An 18,397-nucleotide genomic window follows, 5' to 3' on the forward strand; every position below is an offset into this window, starting at 1 on the left:
GGAAGGGTATCCCTACCGACAAGTTTGTGTCCAGAGTCTGCCATCTCAGTGATTGAAGCACCTCTTGCGGGGGATGGTTAATGTCCTGGATAGAAGGTCCCAATGAACTTTGAAATGTTTGAGGAACCATAGTTGCATCAGGCGCATTTGAAGTCTGGCATAAGGAAGTACAAAGGTCGTTGATGCCATCAGTCCTAAAAGTTGCATTATTGAACGTGCCAATTGGGTTGGGCAATTGATAAAGGTTTGCACTACAGTTTGCAATACTCAGGCTCTTTCCTGAGGTAGGAAAGCATGTTGAGATACTGTGTCCAGGTATGCATCGATAAATTTGAGGTGCTGCGTTGGCTGGAGGAATGACTTTTGCAGATTTACGCAGAGGCCCAAACCCCTAACATGCCCATGGTAGTCTGTATGTCACGCTGAAGTTGGCTTGCAGAATTTGCAAGAAAGAGCCAGTCGTGGATGTACCGAAAAATCAATATATTTTTGCCTCTGAGGGTGGCAGCAGCAACTGCCATGCACTTGGTAAATACGCGTGTTGCGGTTGAAATGCCAAAGGGAAGCACCCTGTACTGGTAGTGACGGTGACCTATTGTGAAGTGCAGGTACTTGCGGTGCTGTGGCCTGATTGTTATGTGAAAATATGCATCATGTAGGTCGATAGATGCCAACCAAGCTTGTTCCAGTATCGGAGAGAGGATGGTCTGCAGCGTGAACATTCGAAATTGAGTCTTGACCATGTGTCTGTTGAGATCCCTCAAGTCCATAATTGGTCTTTTTCCTCCATCTCATTTTAGGACTCAGCATGGGTTCTGTAAGGGAAGATCTTGCCTCACTAACCTGTTACATTTCTTTGAGGGGGTGAACAAACATGTGGACAAAGGAGACCTGATAGATGTTGTTTACCTTGACTTCCAGAAAGCTTTTGATAAAGTTCCTCATCAAAGGCTCCTTAGAAAGCTTGAGAGTCATGGAGGAATCCGCAACTGTTAAGATCCCCTGGTTTGAATACTTACAAATCTGCCACTTCCTTAACAGCTCTTTCTCAAAATTGGCTACTACTAGGCCCAAAACGGATTTTGGATATTTGATTTCTCATCCCTCTTTAAATTCCAAGGGCCTTATTTCTAAAATTTACCGCATTCTACTACAGCAGGTCTGTAACAGTCTACCATCCTACTGCGAAAAATGGCACAAAGAATGCAAACTCACACTTACTAACACACAATGGGAAGCCATATGGGAATCAGAAGTCTGCAAGACCAAATCAATAGCAATTTTTCAACAGAACTACAAAATTATGTCAAGATGGCACCGCACTCCCTCTCACTTCGCCAACATCGATACTAACTATTCCCCACTTTGTTGGCATAATTGTGGCATGCAAGCTTCATCACTACACTGTTGGTGGGACTGCCCAATTGTCAACTCTTTTTGGCAAAAGGTTATTACCCAGGTAGAAAACATTTCCGGAACTACTATCCCAAGACAAGTAGAGACCATCATTCTAAATGATTGGCATTCTGTAAAGGCTACAAGATCTAAACTATCCCTTATTATCTCGCTTATAACAGCAGCCAAAAATATAATAGCCCTGAATTGGAAATCTAAGCTCAATTTGTCCATAGATAATTGGATCCTCAAAATTTGGGACTTCATCACGATGGAGAAAATCACAGCCGATATTGACACCATAGACCCGATAAAGGCAGCTAATGATTTCTATGCAAAGTAGTATCCAATTCTGGATAGAATAGAGGTTGACACCACTCTTTCTTCCTCACTTAACCAACGGGTTATCCACAAGAGTATTCTTTTCTTGTGATCACTCTATAGCTGTACAACTTTATTTTATATAACGGTATGTATGTGGAATGAAAATTAAGGCATTACTGTATCAATGTTATTCTCCGTTTACAAACATGTTTAAAATAAAAATTGTTTTGTAAAAAAAAAAAAAGATAAAAGTTCCTCATCAAAGGCTCCTTAGAAAGCTTGAGAGTCATGGAGTAAAAGGACAGGTCCTCTTGTGGATCAAAAACTGGCCGTAATAGGAAGCAGAGAGTGAGTATAAATGAGCCGTCTTCACAGTGGACGACGGTAAGCAGTGGGGTGCCGCAGGGCTCGGTACTGGGTCCCATGCTCTTTAACTTGTTCATAAATAATTTAGAGTTGAGAGTGAGCAGTGAAGTAGCCAAGTTTGCGGATGACACTAAATTGTTCAGGGTGGTGAGAACCAGAGAGGATTGTGAGGAATTCCAAAGGGACCTGTTGAGGCTAGGTGAGTGGGCGTCAACGTGGCAGATGAGGTTCAATGTGGCCAAGTGCAAAGTAATACACATTGGGGCCAAGAATCCCAGCTACAAATACAAGTTGATGGGGTGTGAACTGACAGAGACTGACCAAGAGAGAGATCTTGGGGCCGTGGTAGATAACTCACTGAAAATGTCAAGACAGTGTGCGTTTGCAATAAAAAAGGCCAACGCCATGCTGGGAATTATTAGGAAGGGAATTGAAAACAAATCAGCCAGTATCATAATGCCCCTGTATAAATCGATGGTGCGGTCTCATTTGGAGTACTGTGTGCAGTTCTGGTCGCCGCGCCTCAAAAAGGATATTATAGCATTGGAGAAAGTCCAGAAAAGGGCAACTAGAATGATTAAAGGGCTGGAACACTTTCCCTATGAAGAAAGGTTGAAATGCTTGGGACTCTTTATCTTGGAGAAACGTCGACTGCGGGGTGACATGGTAGAGGTTTACAAGATAATGCATGGGATGGAGAAAGTAGAGAAAGAAGTACTTTTCTCCCTTTCTCACAATACAAGAGCTCGTGGGCATTCGATGAAATTGCTGAGCAGACAGGTTAAAACAGATAAAAGGAAGTACTTCTTCACCCAAAGGGTGATTAACATGTGGAATTCACTGCCACAGGTGGTGGCGGCCACAAGCATGGCCACCTTCAAGAGGGGTTTAGATAAAAATATGGAGCAGAGGTCCATCAGTGGCTATTAGCCACAGTGTGTGTGTGTGTGTGTATACACACACACACACACACAAAAAAAAATGTTGGCCACTGTGTTACACAGAGTGTTGGACTGGATGGGCCATTGGCCTGATCCAACATGGCTTCTCTTATGTTCTTAAACTTTTATCATAAAAGCAAAATTGAAAAAGTATATATTTCCATAATCACATGATGAGTCCAAAGACAGAAGTGATATTGAACAAATAGCACTGTTCTGCAGATATGTGAGCTCTGCTGGGCCACAGGAGGAAATGATTGATTTGATATCACTAAAAGATCAGACACAAGGGGAAGACATCTGTGAGGCTGTCTTGGATTCTTTAAGAACTAAAGAAATACCACTCACCTGGTGTCAGTGGCTACTGATGGGGCACCAAGTATGACAGGAGCGTAGAAGGGCTTTGTGGCTTTACTGCAGAAGTCGCTGGGTAGAACGCTGATGACATTTCACTGCATCCTGCACCAAGAGGCATTGTGCGCTCAAACATTTCCACCAGAATGCACAGAAGTAATGAATGATGTCATTCAGATTGTCAGTAAAATAATGGCAAAAGGTTTAAATCACCGTCAGTTCCATTTGCTACTGGAGGAGGTGGAAAGCATGTATTCTGATCTCCTGTTGCACAACAGAGTCCGTTGGCTGTCCAAAGAGGAGGTACTCAAACGCTTTGCCGTGTGTCTGGAAGAGGTGAAAACTTTCCTGGGAAGCAAAGGGCTCACCTTTCCTGAGCTGGAACAGCCAGTGCAGCTGGAAAAGCTACACTTCATGGTAGATATGACAGCACACCTGAGCACGCTGAACACAAGTCTTCAGGGGAAAGGAAGCACAGCCTTGCACACGCTGGAGGAGGTTTTGGCATTTGAGCGCAAGTTGACAGTGTTTGCCAGAGATTTACAGAGAGGTACACTGTCTCACTTCTCCTCTTTGAGAGAGTTCAAACAAGCTCACAATATGATAAATATGGAGTATTTGCATTCTGCAGTTGCCACAATGCAAACATCATTTGGGAAATGATTCTCTGAGTTCAGAGAGGAAAAAAACACATTATCCTGTCACTCTTCTGAACATCGATCCATCCCTATTGAATATGACTGCATTTGCAGGTGTAAGTCAACCAGATCTTGAGATGGAACTGGCTGAATAGCTGACAAAGATATATGGGTGTCCAAGTTCAAATGCTTGACAGCTAGTCTTGAAGATGTTGCCCGTCAGAAGGCCATTCTTGCTCAGAATCACAAATGGAGTGATATTGAAAACCTTTCCAAACCAGACTAACTTGTATTTGAAACATGGAATGCCATCTCCAACATTTATATGAACATGAAAAAATATGCATTTGGGGTCCTGTCGATCTTCAGATCCACATAATCATGTGAGCAGGTCTTCTCCCACATGAACTATATTAAAAACAAACATTGCTCACGCCTCACAGACGACAGTTTACAATCCTGTGTGAAGATGAAGGTGATGTCTTACAGTCCCGATGTACAGACGTTGTGCGCTGAGGTTCAGGAGCAAAAATCACATTAACCAGGTAAAATAAATATTTTAATTGGGTATTATTTTTTGAATATATATTTTACATTGTTCAGTGAAATAGTCTTTCTTTTATTCAGGGTGACAGCTGACTGCACATTCCAGTACACGTGATAAAAGGAGGATGGCACACAGAAGCAGACAGCATTTTTGGTTTGCTGCAGGTGGATAATTTAAGTCTGGATTTTTATTTCATAAATATGAGGACTCAAATAGACATTGAGTGTTTTATTTGAAAATAACTTTCAACCCAGCATCTTTTTTTCAGAGTTCAAAATGTTTATGTTGAGTGCAGAAATAAAAATTTGTTTTCTCTGCAGCAGTTCATTGGTTTCATAAATGCAGCACACTAGCATAAAGGTAAAAAACGATATATGCATTGTTATCTTCATTTTAGATGTCAAAAGGGTTTTGCGGCTCCCATTGTTTTATTTTCTATGAGAAATGGGTCCTAATGGCTCTTTGAGTGTTAAAGGTTCCCTACCCCTGCTCTATGGGGACTATCCCATACTGTATAATGGAGAATCAATCTGGGAGTATTTGGGACTCTGGGGAGCTGTTTGTTGAAGTAGGGACATCAAATGTCCAGCATAGCTGCTGGTGCCTTTCCTCAGAAAACTCCCCAAGTTTTAAAAAGATTGGACCAGGGGGTCCAATTTTACAGGCCCCCCATTTTCCATTGCTCTCAATGGAGGGAAAAGAGGCATTTAAATAAACCACAGTCTCTTTAAATGTCTTATGAGTTTTCTTGACAATTCATGCTGTTGCAGCACATGCTGGCTTGGTGAATGCATTTAAAATGTCTTCTTCAAGCTGGTCTGTGTTGTAGCAGCAGTGAGCTCAGGCACTTAAAGAGACCTTTTAAATGCCTGAGTTTACTTGGCAAGTTGCATTGTTGACACTGCAGCAGCAACACAAACTGGCTTGGAGAAGGCATTTAAAGAGGTCTCTTTAGATGCTTTCTCCAAGCCAGCCTGCACCACTACCACCTTGGCAGCAGTGTGACTTGGCAAGTGAGCTCAGGCATTTAAAGAGACCGTTTAAATGCCTGAGTTCACTCACTGAGTTACTCTGCTGCTTGACTCAGTGGGTGAACTCAGAAGACATTTAAAGAGACTGTGGTTTTCTTCAAGCTGTGCCCAAATAAAAGCCAAATAATATAAGCTTTATCTATATCTGAATCAGAGAATCTGTGTTTGACTGAATAACTACCCCCCAAAATACCAATAAGGTATTTATTTGGTTGGTTTATACCAAACGTACACGTATACCATAAGAACATAAGAGAAGCCATGTTGGATCAGGCCAACGGCCCATCAAGTCCAACACTCTGTGTCACACAGTGGCAAAAAAAATTATATACACACATACACTGTGGCTAATAGCCACTGATGGACCTGTGCTCCATATATTTATCTAAACCCTTCTTGAAGGTGGCTATACTTGTGGCCGCCACCACCTCCTGTGGCAGTGAATTCCACATGTTAATCACCCTTTGGGTGAAGAAGTACTTCCTTTTATCCGTTTTAACCTGACTGCTCAGCAATTTCATCGAATGCCCACGAGTTCTTGTATTGTGAGAAAGGGAGAAAAGTACTTCTTTCTCTACTTTCTCCATCCCATGCATTATCTTGTAAACCTCTATCATGTCACCCCGCAGTCGACGTTTCTCCAAGCTAAAGAGTCCCAAGCGTTTCAACCTTTCTTCATAGGGAAAGTGCTCCAGCCCTTTAATCATTCTAGTTGCCCTTCTCTGGACTTTCTCCAATGCTATAATATCCTTTTTGAGGTGCGGCGACCAGAACTGAACACAGTACTCCAAATGAGACCGCACCATCGATTTATACAGGGGCATTATGATACTGGCTGATTTGTTTTCAATTCCCTTCCTAATAATTCCCAGCATGGCGTTGGCCTTTTTTATTGCAAACGCACACTGTCTTGACATTTTCAGTGAGTTATCTACCACGACCCCAAGATCTCTCTCTTGGTCAGTCTCTGCCAGTTCACACCCCATCAACTTGTATTTGTAGCTGGGATTCTTGGCCCCAATGTGCATTACTTTGCACTTGGCCACATTGAACCGCATCTGCCACGTTGACGCCCTCTCACCCAGCCTCAACAGATCTCTTTGGAGTTCCTCACAATCCTCTCTGGTTCTCACCACCCTGAACAATTTAGTGTCATCCGCAAACTTGGCCACTTCACTGCTCACTCCCAACTCTAAATCATTTATGAACAAGTTAAAGAGCATGGGACCCAGTACCGAGCCCTGCGGCACCCCACTGCTTACCGTCCTCCACTGCGAAGACTGCCCATTTATACTGACTCTCTACTTCCTATTACTAAGCCAGTTTTTGATCCACAAGAGGACCTGTCCTTTTACTCCATGACTCTCAAGTTTTCTAAGGAGCCTTTGATGAGGAACTTTATCAAAAGCTTTCTGGAAGTCAAGGTAAACAACATCTATCGGGTCGCCTTTGTCCACATGTTTGTTCACCCCCTCAAAGAAATGTAACAGGTTAGTGAGGCAAGATCTTCCCTTGCAGAACCCATGCTGAGTCTTCCTCAATAACCCGTGTTCATCAATGTGCCTACTCATTCTGTCCTTGATAATGGTTTCTACCAACTTTCCCGGTATTGAAGTCAGACTGACTGGCCTGTAATTTCCCGGATCTCCTCTGGAACTCTTTTTAAAGATGGGGGTGACATTTGCTACCTTCCAGTCCTCAGGAACGGAGGCAGATTTCAATGAAAGATTACAGATTTTTGTTAGAAGATCCACAAGTTTGGTATCCACAAGAATACCATACGTGGAGAGTTTGATGAAAATATCTTTCCACTGTGTGGCATTGGTAAATAAGGCAAATTCTTTCCTAGTGATTACTAGGGAAGTATAAAAGGGAGGAGAATCTGTGAAAACCCTGAGAGGAACCCCCCCCCTGCTGGCCTCTGCTTCCTCCACCTTTATTGTGCCCCTTGCCTAACCAGTTCCTCCCTTTTCATGGTTTCCTCCCCACCAATGTCTCTGTTGTATGGTTTTCCTACACTCTTGTCATCTTGCAGTTTCTAACCACACTCCTTTTGTGGGGCTTCCTTCCTCCAATCCTGCCATCTTGTGGCTTCCTGTGTAAAGTAAAGTAAAGTAAATTTTATTCTTATATCCCGCCCTCCCCCGCCAAAAGGCGGGCTCAGGGCGGCTCACAGACATGGCAAGCCATGATTTGGTTAAAACGATAACAATAATTTAAAATATGGTTCAATTACATAGATTAATTAAAGTTTAAAAATAGAAAAATAGATAGAAATAGGTGCTGTACTTCTATCAGTCACAAATTACACATTGTCATACATCAGTTTCAATTATACATAAGGTGGCTAAAGTTACAATAATTAATCAATTTGGTCTGGTCCTGATTTGAATGCGAGCTGAAAAAGAGAGGTTTTGCAAGCCCTGCGGAACTGGTTCAAGTCCCACAGGGCTCGCACCATCTCTGGAAGTTGGTTCCACCAACGAGGGGCCATTAGTGAAAAGGCTTGCTCCCGGGTTATCTTCAGTCTGGCCTCTCTTGGCCCAGGGATTTGTAGGAGGTTTTGGGAGCTGGATCTTAGTGCTCTCTGGGGAATATATGGGGAGAGGCGGTCCCTGAGGTAGGCAGGTCCTTGGCCATATAGGGCTTTAAAGGTGATAACCAGCACCTTATAACGAACACGGTAGACGACCGGCAGCCAATGCAGATCCCGCAGCACAGGCCGCACGTGTTCCTGTCTAGGTAGTCCCACCAGCAGCCTGGCCGCCGCATTCTGCTCTACCTGAAGTCTCCGTGTTCGACACAAGGGCAGCCCCATGTAGAGGGCATTGCAGTAGTCTAATCTTGAGGTGACCGTTGCGTGGATCACAGTTGCTAGGTCGTCGCGTTCCAAGAAGGGAGCTAACCGCCTCGCCCTCTTGAGATGGAAGAAGGCGGATCTTGCGGTGGCAGCTATCTGGGCCTCCATTGATAGCGAGGATTCCAGTAGCACCCCCAAGCTCTTGACCCTGCGCACTGGTATCAGTGGCGCACCGTCAAAAGCCGGCAGAATGATCTCCCCTCCTGGTCCGTCTCGGCCCATGCAAAGGACCTCAGTCTTCGTTGGATTCAACTTCAACCCACTCAGCCTGAGCCAGCCAGCCACAGCTTGTAGCGTCCGGTCCAAATTTATAGGGACATCGCCAGTCCGGCCTTCCATCAATAGATAGAGCTGGGTATCATCAGCGTACTGATGACAGCCGAGCCCATACCTCCGCGCAATCTGGGCAAGGGGGCGCATAAAGATATTAAACAATATCGGGGAGAGAACTGCCCCCTGAGGCATCCCACAATGAAGAGGATATCTCTGAGACAGCTTCCCCCCAACTGCCACCCTTTGTCCCCGATTTTCAAGGAAGGAGGAGAGCCACTGTAAGTCTAGCCCCTGAATTCCTGCATCGGCGAGGCGGCGAGTCAGCAGCCGATGGTCGACCATGTCGAACGCCGCCAACAGGTCGAGCAGCAGCAGTACCGCTGAGCCGCCCCGGTCCAGTTGCCGTCGGAGGTCATCTATGAGGGCGACCAAGACTGTTTCCGTCCCATGGCCCGGGCGAAAGCCGGACTGGCATGGGTCCAAGGTGGAAGCGTCCTCCAGAAAGTCTTGCAACTGCAACGCCACAGCTCTCTCAATAATTTTGCCCAGAAAGGGCAAATTTGAGACCGGCCGATAATGTGCCAATACGGACGGGTCTGATGTAACTTTTTTCAAGAGAGGGCGGACCACTGCCTCCTTCAGGGATGTTGGGAAAACACCCTTCGAAAGGGATCGATTTATAATGTCCCATATAGGACATTTCAATTCCTCCTGGCAGGCCTTAATTAACCAGGAGGGGCCAAGGGTCTAGGTCACAAGTTGTGGAACGTGCAGTGCCAAGAATTCTGTCAACTTCCTCCAAGCTGAGTGGGTCAAAGCAGTCCAAGATTAAATCAGAAGCCTCCTCTTCTGGGTATATGTTTTCATGTGCATGCATACTTCTTCAGATACATCAAAACAGACTTTGCCATTACATATTGGGGGAGGGTAGTTGCCAGGAAGGACTAACTGAAGTCAAGATGCATAAGTAACTGAGCAATAGGTATAGTTAGATTGGATTAAAGCAAGTAATACCTGTGAACAGCAGTAAATTAGCATACAAATAAAAGGATTAACAAACAGATGTGAGAACTGAATGATTTAGCATATGTATGAGATCAGAACCCAATATGTTAAGCCCTGGAAGTTCCATTGTTGTGAGTGTTGTAATAACTTGTAATTCAGCAATCTTCCATTCCAATCTGTTTCTGAAATTCTTTTGCAATAAAGAAACTACTCTGAGATAATTATGATAATTAGATACTTATGCATGTCATGGATAAAGTGGGTATAAAGGATTTCTTCTCAATACCAGAGCTTGTTGTGCCTGATAATGTTGATAGGGAGTAAAATCAGAACAGACAAGAGTACTTAATTCAAAGAATGAGTGGTTTGCAGAATTTGTTTCTGTGGGATGCAGCGATGGCTTTACAAGGCAAGTAGACAAATTGTTGAAGGACAGGACCATCAATGGCTATTAGACACAGTGCCAAAATGAAAACTACATACGCAGAAACAGTAACCCTCTCAGTAACTGCTCATGGGCAACCAACAGTTGGGATTTGGCCTCCATGCCCTTGTGAAGAAGCCCTTATCCAGCCAAGGCTTCTTCCCAGCCCAGGCAGTCACTTAATAAAACTTTTCTCCTACACAGACCAATCTGACAGAAATACCCTTAGCAAAAAGTGGCACACACACAAGTTTTTAATTTTTAAAAAGAAAAGGTTAATTGGTTTTTCAAAGGCAGGGGACGGGAATTTACAGAAATAAAATGAAGGAATAAAGTAAATCAGTCAGCAGAACTTAACAGTATACAAAGAAACACAGCACTCCCTTTGGGTGCTTATCAAGGCTGGCAGAGCCTTCAAACAAACAAGCAAACAAACAAACTGAAAGCTAGGTTATCCTAAGTTTGGATAACCCAAATAAAATCAAAAATCAGCTGTGCCCAGTATCAGTTTGGCTAGTACTATACTGTCCCACACACTCAGAAGCACTTCAAACCCTGAGGTACTGGTTATCCCTGAAGGTCCACCTCAGACGCCACTTCCAAACCTCTGGACACCGACTCACTCTCAGGGTACTATCACTAACCCACAACTTCAGAGTCAAGTCCCTTTTTGTCTGAAGCCTTTGTCTGTCCTAGATCTTCCCTCTGATAACCAAACTTCAGCCCTTCAGCTATCAGTGTGTGTATGATGTTCTGATTTTACACCAGAGTCTGACTACTGGCCTGTCAGCACTCCTAAAACAGAGCTGTCACCGAAGGCTTACTTGGTCTCTACAAAGAAAATAAAAATCTCTTCAGAACAGAGCCTTATTTCATCACTAGTTCTGTCCCTCACAGCTCTCAGTGCTTTCCCTGTCCGTGCAACTCCAGACTGAAGCCAAAAAGTCCCTAGTCTCTGCCCTGCCCCCATTTAAGTTTCTTCGGTTGCTAGGAGGCAGTCCAGCCAATCCCAATGAGCCTGCTATTTAACTCACTCCAAGCTTGGCTGCACAAACTGTTTCCAAGTCCGTCACATATGTCCAGAACATTGTGCAAGGAAAAGGTTCACCGACTTTTCCCTGAACAATGGCCTCATGCTTAATGGTTACATCAACAGTACGCAATTGCTTAAACATTTCTATATATCAAAACCATATACAAAACATTGCATACAAACCTTATCAAGTCATTTTTGTTTCCGTGTATCTTATACTCTATAAACAATATTACCATATCAAAATACCTTCTAGAAGACCATATCATCACAGTACTATTCAGTTAACTTGTCACGGTAGCAATATAAAACAGTTTGAACTTTTAAGACTGAATGCTAGAAAAAACTGGTTGCATTAAACATTTTGTCTTTTTTACCATTTGCATTACATATACATGTTACATTAGAAACTTTCTGGTCCCCTTCATCTGGTTCTTCCTGGGCCCTTCTGCATTCCAAAAACAAGTTGTGCTGTCTGTTTTTTGTAACTGTTCTTGAAGAATTAAGTTCACATCTTCTCCACGTCTTGCTGGAGTCTTTAGTCCTGTTGAATCTGCTCTTGTTGGTAGCAATAGGGCAATACTTTTCCCAGCTGAAAGTTCTTTCTGGTCACTGATGTCTGGACATTTCCTCTTCTGATGATCCTGCAGATGCATTGTTCCTGTAGAGGCAAGTACACTATAATAATAATACCTTTTATTTATATCCCGCCCTCCCCGCCGAAGCAGGCTCAGGGCGGCTAACAACAGAGTTCAGTATACATAATACAAAAGAACATTTTAAATCACAATTAATTAAAACTATTAAAATTCTAAAACAGTAAAGTTATTTTGTGCTATTACCTAGACGGCGAACTTGCTTAGCAGGTCTAGTCTGTGAAGGCCATTCGAAACAGAATGGTCTTGCAGGCCCTGCGGAATTGCTCTAAGTCCCGCAGGGCCCGCATTTCTTCTGGAAGTTGGTTCCATAACTGTGGGGCCATAACAGAAAAAGCATGGTTATGGGTACTTTGAAGTTTTGCCTCTTTTGGCCCGGGGATAGTCAGCAGGTTCTTCCCTGCTGACCTCAGTGCTCTCTGGGGTTCATGTGGGGAGAGACGGTCCCTAAGGTAGACAGGTCCTCGGCCACTGGAGTACGGTCTGCTGGCTCCAGCTGTGGTTAGAGAAGAGGCTTGTTCCAGTGGAGTAATGGGAGTGTCTATCCTGGAATTACTGTCCCTGTTTGAATATTCCATCTTCTTGTCACCCACATCAGTGGTTTTCTTCTTGCCAGAGTTTGTACCTGACCCAAGTGACAAAGGCCGTTTTATTTCACAACTAGGCAAAACAGTCTCTTCTTCCCCCAGAGTTTGTTTTTCCAGTATGACATCTTCTGCAGAAGCATGGGGTGTGGAAGCAGCTACTTCTGTTTCAGACTCTGAGAAAAATCTTTGGTGTGGTAAAGTCTTGACTTTTGTTTAATTGGGGACAAAATCTCCTTATGTGCCCTTTCTGTTGACAGTGAAAGCAAGTTACTGCCCCTCGCCTAACTTGGGGAGGACTGGCTCGCCTGGTAGGGTTGTTATCAGGCTCAGATTTTTCTGAGGGAGCCCAAACTTTAGGTTTCTTGATGGGTGCCACCCACATAGATTTTCCTAGGTCTCCTCTATCTCATCCAGTATTGTGGCTGCCTCCTCCACAGTTTTTAATTTTTTGTCCCTCAGGACCCATTTAAATTGTGAGGGGATCAGCTTATAAAACTGTTCAAGGCTAACTAGATTTTTCAGCTGCTCAAAGGTAGTGGTGACCTTGCTGCCTTCTATCCACCTGTTGAGGGCTCTGTCTAAACGACATCCCATTTGTGATTATGTCTCCCCAGATTTTCTTTTTATCTCTCTGAAGGTTTTCCTGCTTTGCTCTGCAGTAAACCCAAATCTGACCCTCACCCTTTCTTTAAAAAGGTCATAGTTTGATGTTTCATCATCCCTCATTTATGAGTAAATTTAACTCAGTCTACTACAGGTCTGAGGGCGCAAATACAGCATCCTGTTCCCATCAGCAATGCACAGATCATGGCATGACCTCTCAAAACTGAAGAGGAATGCCTCCACATAATCTCCCTTGTACTTGGGAAACTTTTTCTGTTCAACAGGAGGCCTGTCCTTGTGAGGACTGGGAATTCTGCCCTCAACTGGATTTCTTTGATTTTGAGTTCATATAACTCTTTTTCTTGTTCTCTTTCTCTCACTCTTTCCTCCCATTCTGCCTGTATTTTGGCCATTTGTAACTGATATTCTCTTTCTTCCTTTTCTCTTTCTAATCTCTCTATTCGCTCAGACTTTTCTCTCTCTAATTCAAGTTTTTCCCGCTCTAATATCTCTGTTCTCTCAGCCTCTATTTTAGCCATTTCTCTCTCAGCTGTTCTCTTAGCTGCCTCTATTTTAGCCTTTTCTATTTGTAACTTCATTCTTTCTAGTTCCTGACTGGGGTTCTCTCCAGTAGTTCCCTCATCAGGCTGGCTGTCTTCCCTTTGCTTTTCCCATCTTTTGTGGTGGTGCCATTTCTGAGAGGAATTTCTCCTCAAAAATAGTTCTGAAATATAAAAATATAAAAATTTATTTTTATTTTCTGTGGGTATATTCATATCACGGTGCTGCCACCAAATGTGAAGAAGCCCTTATCCAGCCAAGGCTTCTTCCCAGCCCAGGCGGTCACTTAATTAAACTGTTATCCTACACAGACCAGCCTGGCCATCTGGCTGAAATACCCTGAGCAGAAAGTGACACACACACAAGTTTTTAATTTTTAAAACAAAAAGAAAAGGTTTCTTGGTTTTTCAAAGGCAGGGGACGGGAATGTATTTACAGAAATAAAATGAAGGAATAAGGTAAATCAGTCAGCAGAACTTAACAGTATACAAAGAAACACAGCACTCCCTCTGGGTGCTTATCAAGGCTGGCTGATTTACCTTAATGATGTTCTGATTTTACACCAGAGTCTGACTACTGGCCTAAAACAGAGCTGCACCGGAGGCTTACTTGGCCTCTACAAAAAAAATAAGAATCTCCTCAGAACAGAGCCTTATTTCATCGCTAGTTCTGTCCCTCATAGCTCTCAATGCTCAAACAGGTCTTTTCCCTGTCCATGCAACTCCAGACTGAAGCCAAAAAGCACCTAGTCTCTGCCCTGCCCCCTATTTAAGTTTCTTTGGTTGCTGGAAGCCGTCCAGCCAATCCCAGTGAGCTTGCTATTTAACTCACTCCAAGCTTGGCTTCACGGACTGTTTTTGTTATGTCTTGAAACATAAGCCGATGTACCGCATGGCGATCGCTGCAGAGGCGACCCCACGGGTCCCCGGATGTAGCTCGCTAGACGCCCCGCCCATCAAGATCTGTGGCGGGAAGTTTGACTGGTCGGGATTGGACTGGTCAGACTGGGGGGGGGGGCAGTTCCGGGGAATGTATATAAGCGGGACCCGGCCCGCGTGTTCCCTCTCTTGTAATGTACCACTGAATAAAGCATGTTGCCTTCAAACTGTCTCGCAACTCAGTACATTACAGTTTTCAAGTCCATCACAGCCCTCTTAAGGTGTTTTGGGGCATCTGCTTGACCGTTATGGTACATGATGTTGGACTAGATGGACTGTTGCTGCTCTTTGATGTCCACGTTTATTCATTAAAGGAATTGTAACATATGTCGTTTTGCTGCTGTATTGAGTTATCATCTAAACCGGTGGAAGACTGACTAGCTACAGCTCAATCTATCTAGTTATTTTCACCAGCTTTGCAAAAGATAAACCTTTTAAATGATTAACCAGAATCATTGTTAGGCTTGGAATCAACATTCACTGTACCTGCACTTCTAAAGTTTATGGGAGGGTTTTTCCCTACTGAATGATATATATACAGTACCTTTTAATTTCAGTGAGACTTGCTCATTTAAAAGACCTAGCTCCAGTTTTGTGATATGAAGCAAACATTTTTCTGAAGATACAGGACTACCTATTTGTGAAATGTGAAGGCATGAGAGAAAATGGGAGATACTCAGAAACATCCACCATCAGAATTCTCCTGCTCAATTTTAAATAGCGATTTAGGTATTCACAGATCCATTGCAACATAAATAAGTTCAAATTTTATTACATCAATTGAAACAACAAAAACAATATTAACAGTATTTCAAAACTTTCACCAATCAGAATAGTTTGAATCACCTATTTTGTGCTTCTAAATTAGGGTACTCTTTAACTAGCAAATTTGTTTCAAACAAAAATCTTTTAAACTTGTAGAATGTTAAAGTATTTACAAAACAAATCCTGACCAACAAAAATATATTTCATTTCACTAGGATGCCAGTACTTTTATTTCTTATATCTTGCACTCCCTGTCTTGACAGTGGTCCTGGAACATGGCATATATGTGTCATTACTCTGATGATCTGCTGTGTTTCACTGAGCCCAGATATGTATAATCCTGTGTAAGAAAAAGATGCATATTTGAGAAAACCTTATGACTGCCATTATTTTTAAAAATGCTTTAATCAGTGAAAGATACACAGAAATAAGCATTTTATTGGCATTCAGACTCGGAATGGCCATTCTCAAGTAGAAGAGATGGGGTAGTCTCATGGAATAGCACCTTTTATGGTCGTTATCAAAGAAATGACCATCAGTGAAAGATACACAGAAATAAGCATTTTATTGGCATTCAGACTCGGAATGGCCATTCTCAAGTAGAAGAGATGGGGTAGTCTCATGGAATAGCACCTTTTATGGTCATTATCAAAGTTGCAGCTCTTTGATGACCTCAGGGGAGGGCATTGTCTGAGAACCCCAGTCCAGCCCTGTCTGGTTCATACACAGAAGCTAACTGGCTTCATTTCTATCTGAGCAAAATTACTTACTCCACATCCTTTTTTTTTTCTACCTCCACTTTCCCCATCATAGCTAGAGGGGAGGTAGACACTGGTTGAAATCCTGAAGCCAGGCAAAACACCTTACTCTCACCCATCCGAGGCTTCTCTTATCCTTGGGAGTGAGGAGGGGGGAGTGAAGAGGTAGCATTAATCAGGGCCTTATTTGAGCAGGAACACACAGGAATGCAGTTCCGGCTGGCTTAGTGTCGGGGTGTGGCCTAATATGTAAATGAATTCCTGCTAGGCTTTTTCTACAAAAAAAGTCCTATGTATAACAATGGTGACCAGGGGTGTGTGGCTGATATGCAAATGAGTTTTTCTACCAAAAAAAGCCCTGGCATTAACACCAAATGCTCACACTTTTTCTGGCCAGGAGACATGGTATGACATGAAGAGCTACTTGAAGAAGATGAAGATAGCACCCAGATTCCATCTGACCTTGTATTTTAACACTGCAATTGTTCAGTCACTGCCATCTAACAAAACTGATGTGACTATGCATAGGATTGCAGTCCTACAAAAATCCACACAATTATACCACAACTGGGATTTCTTCCAGCCAATCAACTGATGCAGCAATTTCCTATTTCAATAATGTTTGCCTTCCAATGTAGTATTGCATAGAATTATTGGCTTGTATCCTATAAAAATAGCAATGGGAGGTGGAATATTTACCAGCACCCCCCCTTTTGACACTCAGAAAGTTTATTCCTAGACTTGTGGGACTAATATGGACAAAATAGTTAGAAGGGTTGAGGGAGCTGCAGCAAGAAAGGGGAAGTGGGTAAAATAATCCCTTCTCTTTTGTTAATGCTGAAAATGGAATGGAGAATTCTACCAGATCTTTTACTATGGCTAGAAGGGCAGAGTGAATGGATTACATTGCCTCTTCCCTCCAACAGGCTATGCAATAGGAGCCCTGTTTTGTTCTACCATCTTCATCTACTACCCCCTTTTTCTTTATTTTATTTATTTAAAGCATGTTTATGTTTAATAAAATGATAATAAATTAGAAGGTATTGCTTAAATGGATTGTTACTGTATTTTGGAATCTAGTTGTGGCTTTTTTAGACCATTCTTCAAACAGTTCCATTCACCGATGTCTCAAGAAAGTATATTTTTTCTTGTCAAGTCACAGCTGACTTGCAGCAACCCTGTAGGGTTTTCAAGGCAAGAGATGTTCCAAGATGGTTTGCCATTGCCTGCATGCAAAAAATGTATGTACAGAACTGGGTAGGGATACTGACAATGTAAACTGAAACTCCAGTGTATATGTGCAAAAAGATGTAAAGATTGAAGGGGAGACTAGATGTTGTAAGCCGCCCTGAGCCACCTAGTGGGAAGGGCGGGATATAAATCTTAGATAAATAAAAAATAAATAAATAAAAAATAGATCACCTCTCAGTGTACAGAATAATTAAGCAAGCTACTTCTTCGGCCAGCACTATCCTACCCTATTTTCCAAAATTAAGGTTGTCCTTTGGCCATGCAAGGATATCCCACAAGATAATATGATGTTCTTCATGAAAGCAACAGGACTCAATAAAACTAATTGCCTTGTATACAGCTTCTCATATTGTTAACATCTTAATTAAAATGTATCAAAGACTTAAAATGAAATTTAAAGTCTTGAAATTTAAAGTCTTAACATTAAAGTCTTAACATTTTAATTAAAATTGAAGAGATCAAAACTACATTAAACTTTAAATTTTATGCATTTAAACTTACTATATCAGTGCTATGTGTACTCTGATAGCTGCCTTCAATTCCTGTAAATGCAAAGAATTTTTATTTCTCCAGAACACAAGGAACAGCACAACATTACAACTTTCCCCCATACATCCTATTCAATAGACTAGGTATATTTCAAAGGCTCAGTTCAGATGAGATGTCAACCAGCTGAAGTCTGGCTATGATGAGACAGGGTTAATTACCAGGCCCACAAGCTATCCCCTTACTTGCCTCACACAGCAAACCCAGACTGAAGTAAAAGTCTTCAACAAACTCCATTTTCCCATAACATCTCAATGCATGCACCTTAACTGAGTTTTGTTTCTTCCTCAGTAATCAGGATTCTTACCCAGGATTAAACTTTGGTTAAAAATCCCAGTTAATAGGAAAGAAGCAAACCTCAATTGTATAAGGTGTGTGTATTCAGACATTACAGCAAACTGGCTACCATTTCTGGGAAGTGCACTGCATAATGACTGAACTGGAGAATGGTGGAGGTGAAGGAGTGCACTGTTAATTATGTTTGTGCCATGCCTGAAAAAGTTAACATTTATTAATTACTGTTGAATGCTGTTGAAATGTT

This window comes from Heteronotia binoei, chromosome 21 (genome assembly GCF_032191835.1).
Source record: "Heteronotia binoei isolate CCM8104 ecotype False Entrance Well chromosome 21, APGP_CSIRO_Hbin_v1, whole genome shotgun sequence".
NCBI classification, from domain to species: domain Eukaryota; kingdom Metazoa; phylum Chordata; class Lepidosauria; order Squamata; family Gekkonidae; genus Heteronotia; species Heteronotia binoei.